Below are 5,073 nucleotides of genomic sequence, written 5' to 3'. Positions count from 1 at the left end.
AGGATCACCTGCATATTTGTGTATTATATATCTATATGCATATGCGTGTGTGCATGTGCACATAAAACCCCATGCATGTTGTAGTATGAAGTCTAAGCATTGTCAGATTCGGATAACAGAGTCATATAGTGTCCTCTGCATATTTGGCTAATTCAGGATATCACAGGGACTGCACCAGAGCTCCCCATAGGATGGTTTAGATCAGACAAGAGGGTCGATTTAGGATAAAGGTATAAACCTCCTTATAGTCCTCCCTCAAAAATACAGCACCCATTCTTCCATGACGGTCTCCCGTCTATGTACTGGCTGGGCCCAACACTGCTTGGCTTCCAAGATCGGGCGGAATTGGGCATCTCCAGTGTGGTATGGCTGTAAAATTGATGTAAAACCGAGGTGGAAATAAAGGTATATGAAATGAAGAAGAAGAGATAGAGAAATAAAGAAGGTTGCTCTGGTCGTCCGGAGAAGATGCATAAGAGTATGGCTTACGTCATAGGAATGGGGCTATTTCATAGCCCTCGTTGAAGCCATCTGGATGGAGGGTGTTTACTTCAAAGATCCAGTACATCTCTCTTCTAGATAAAAGGTTGGAGAGATCTCCCCCTCTCTCTCCCAGGGCGACCAGCTCAATGCCCTTAAACGTTAGTTCATCGGGATCAGATTTGTGGCATAGGTGGAAATGTTTCGACACCGCATGTGTCAGGACCTTGTTTTTAATGTTTCTCACATGTTCCTGGATTCGGAGTTTCAAAGGTCTCTTAGTTTTGCCGATGTACTTCATTCTGCAAGGACACTCCAACATATAGATGACCGAGACGGTGTTGCAGTTGATAAACTGTTTAATTTTATAGTCCTTGGAGTTGTTGGTATTTTTAAAAATTTTCCTATTAGGATGCAGGTACCGACATACATTGCAGCGTCCACACTTGTAGCATCCCACACATTTTGGCATCCTGGATGGTGCTTCTGGATTTCTCAGCATGCTCGGTGCCACAAGATCTTTTTGAGGGAGGACTATAAGGAGGTTTATACTTTTATCCTAAATCGACCCTCTTGTCTGATCTAAACCATCCTATGGGGAGCTCTGGTGCAGTCCCTGTGATATCCTGAATTAGCCAAATATGCAGAGGACACTATATGACTCTGTTATCCGAATCTGACAATGCTTAGATTTCATACTACAACATGCATGGGGTTTTATGTGCACATGCACACACGCATATGCATATAGATATATAATACACAAATATGCAGGTGATCCTGTATGACTCTGTTATCCGAATTTGACAATGTTTAGACTTCATACTGCAACATGTATGGGGATTTATGTGCACGTGCACACACGTATATGCATATAGATGCGTAATACATACATATACCCCCCAAAAAAAACGGGGTTAACTTATGGTCCTAGTATTTTTTCAAAATACAGATAATGTCCATTTACACGTTGGAAGCACTCCTCTATACCATCAGTATATTTGGGAAAGAAATAGGACCTGTATAATATACAACAATAAGATTTACCCATATCTAGCATCTAGAAGATATGGACAAAGTAACTTTAATGTATGTACAATTTCAAATGAAGAACTGATACTGCTCTCCCCTTTCTCCTGCTTTTTTTACCTCAATTCCTATCCATATCTTGCGAGTATTACTAAGAAGTACTGGGATATTCCCTTCAAAGATGGCCGCCGGGACTGTATCCTGTATTAAAGACGTGTCTGCTGGACACACTACAAGAAAATGGCCGCCGTATGATAAACTGATAAGCAGCGACGTCAAACACCACCTGAACGGCCTGTATTCAGCGGGCGCATGCGCACTAGCGCACAGGGATCCGAGCCCTGTCATCCGAAGCCGGCGCATGCGCAGAAGGAGACGTCCGACGCCGGAAGTGAGACGGACGTGACGTCATCGGCAGCCCGGACCGGAAGTCCGGAAAAAGACGATTTTAAGTGTAAAAACACCCTGTTATACAACTCATTTTAGCTTTTTAACCTGGCGCCCACCTATAGCACTGTACTAACAGCTCAGATGAAACATCTGTACTTGTTTTTAATATGTAGATTATACCTCACATTTCTGAGTCACTAATTGACAGGAAGTGAGGTAACAATCACTTCCTCATTAGCACAGGTATATATACCCGAGCTGTCCCACTCACAGATCACCCCTTGATGAAGTCCAGATAGGACGAAACGCGTTGGGTGTTAAAAGACTTGACCCATCCTCTCAAGTTAAGCAAATTTATGGCTCTTTTTTATCTTGTTTTTTATCTTGTTTTTTATCTTGTTTTTTATCTTGTTCTACCATTTTTTTATGCAAACATTATTCCTTATATTATATATAACACCTTTTTAGAGATGAATTCTCTGTTTTTAGCCTGCTCTAAATATTTGGATCAATTTTTGCTGTGGTTTTTTAAACAAATTTTACTGTCTTTTTCTGGTGTATGTAGTAATAAATTGTCAAAAAACATTTTTTTACAAAAAATCCTTTTTTGTCTAGTCTCCAAAATTCCATGTGACACCATTGGTCGCTTAAAAATACCTTATCCAACTTCCTATATATATATATTTATTTGAACCCCTCGCAATTAGAGATGAGTGGGTTCAGTTCTCAGGGAACCGAACCCTACCGGACTTTGCCTTCCGAGTTCGGTTCCGAGCCCGGCTCGGGTTTTCCCGCCTGACTCGGAAACCAGAACACGGCAAAACGTCATCATCCCGCTGTTGGATTCTCGCAGGATTTGGAATCCATATAAGGAGCCGCGCATCGCGCCCATTTTCACTCCAGTCTCGGAGAGTCTATTGAGAGGACGTGTCCTCAGTGTTCAGTGTCTGTGTGGGGGCGGGAAAGTGGAGTGGCGAGTCTTGTGCTGTGTTGTGCTGCTCAGTCCAGTCCAGTGTAGTCACAGTGTTGGTGTGCTCTGCTGCCATATATCCAGTGTAGCTGTATAAAGTGGTGCTGTGTTGTGCTGTCCAGTCCAGTGTAGTCAGTGTATTGTGCTGCATCAGTCCAGCCAGTCTCAGAGTTGGTGTCCTCTGCTGCCATATATCCAGTGTAGCTGTATAAGTGGTGCTGTGTTGTGTTGTCCAGTCCAGTGTAGTCAGTGTATTGTGCTGCATCAGTCACAGTGTTGGTGTCCTATGCTGCCATTTATCCAGTGTAGCTGTATAAAGTGGTGCTGTGTTGTGCTGTCCAGTCCAGTGTAGTCAGTGCATTGTGCTGCATCAGTCCAGCCAGTCACAGTGTTGGTGTCCTCTGTTGCCATATATCCAGTGTAGCTGTATAATGTGGTGTTGTGTTGTGCTACATCAGACCAGTGGTAGTGTCCTGTCTCATCAGTCATTCCAGTGATGAGGCAGTCACAGTGGTATACGCTGCTGCTATATGTCCACTGCTGCCGTATAATAATAAAAACAACCACAACCACAAGTCCCTTACAGTGTTGTTGTGTTGTGCTGCATCAGACCAGTGATAGTGTCCTGTCTCATCAGTCATTCCAGTGACGATATACGCTGCTGCTATATGTCCACTGCTGCCGTATAATAATAATAATAACAACAACAACCACAAGTCCCTTACAGTGTTGTTTTGTTGTGCTGCATCAGACCAGTGGTAGTGTCCTGTTCATCAGTCATTCCAGTGACGATATACGCTGCTGCTATATGTCCACTGCTGCCGTATAATAATTATAACAACAACAACAACCACAAGTCCCTTACAGTGTTGTTGTGTTGTCCTGCAACAGACCAGTGGTAGTGTCCTGTCTCATCAGTCATTCCAGTGATGATGAGGATGATGTGGACATCTTGCCTCTGTAGAGCCAGTTTGTGCAAGGAGAGATTGATTGCTTCTTTTTTGGTGGGGGCCCAAACAAACCAGTAATTTCAGCCACAGTCGTGTGACAGACCCTGTCGCTGAAATGATTGGTTTGTTAAAGTGTGCATGTCCTGTTTATACAACATAAGGGTGGGTGGGAGGGCCCAAGGACAATTCCATCTTGCACCAGGGCCGTCTTAACAACAGTGTAGGCCCCTGGGCACAGCAATGCATTGGGCCCCCTACCCATCCTCCAGCGGTAGGGGTGGGGGGTGGTATCAGCATCAGCTTTAATGTCCCGCAGGCGGTAGGGGGTGTTCTATCTTCCACTCAGCATGTAGGACCTGGAGCAGTCATTTCTGCTAATTGCTCCTTTACTGCACAGATGGGACTAAACTGTAGAAGGGGGCATTGGACTGGATGAAGGGGCCCCGGTACATGACTTCCAGGGTGGTAGGGGGTGTTTAATACGTAGGGGAGGGGTGGATAGTGGAGTGGGCTTAATAATTATCATTTTCTAGTGGGAGGGCAGCTTGCTTGCAGATATCTCAAGTTCCTGAAAATATATTTCTTAGCTTTGAAATGGATACAAAAACTAGAGAGTCCCACCTTTCAGAGGTTTCTCTGGACTTGGGGGTCAGAGTTCAGGAGCCAGAGCAATTCACCAATGAAAATCTAAAACTGCATATTAGGCATGTGGAGCTGGAGCAGGGACCAGCAGCTTGAAGGCTAATATCTCTGGTTCTGAGCATAGTATAGACAAGCTGCCAGTGTCCACTGAAAGGGGAGAGTCACAGCGTTTGGATTTTATCCTCATAAAAACTCTAAATCAGACAGAACCCGAGATATCTGGCTGGGAGGTGCAAAAAAAAGGCTTGGATGGGGACCACTGCTTTCAAGTTGGATATCTCAGGTTCCACAGGGCCGATTTTCAAAATTCTGGTACCCCTGGAAAGAGGGGACCCTCAGCTATCAGACTAAGGCCCTTCTACTCTTGGGGCCCTTGGGCAAGAGCCCATTGAGCCCATACGAAAAGACGGCCCTGTCTTGCACCTCTTTTTCTTCTTTGCATCATGTACTGTTTGGGGACTAGTTTATTTTGTGCCATCCTGTCTGTAACTGCAGTGCCACTCCTAGATGGGCCAGGTGTTTGTTCCGCACACTTGTGTTGCTTAGCTTGGCCATCCAGCGACCTCATTGCACCTCTTTTTCTTCTTTGCATCATGGGCTGTTAGGGGACTA

The 5,073-nt window shown here is 44.6% G+C and overlaps 1 pseudogene; it reads right to left on the bottom strand.

Moving 5' to 3' along the window:
* Nucleotides 1–258: 258 nt before the first annotated feature.
* LOC134930629 (5S ribosomal RNA) lies at nucleotides 259–377 on the bottom strand (annotated as a pseudogene).
* Nucleotides 378–5,073: the final 4,696 nt, after the last annotated feature.

The sequence above is a fragment of the Pseudophryne corroboree genome, chromosome 5, assembly GCF_028390025.1.
Source record: "Pseudophryne corroboree isolate aPseCor3 chromosome 5, aPseCor3.hap2, whole genome shotgun sequence".
Taxonomy (NCBI): Eukaryota; Metazoa; Chordata; class Amphibia; order Anura; family Myobatrachidae; genus Pseudophryne; species Pseudophryne corroboree.
Note: the sequence above shows the minus strand (reverse complement) of the source record. Positions and strands in the feature narration are given on the sequence as shown.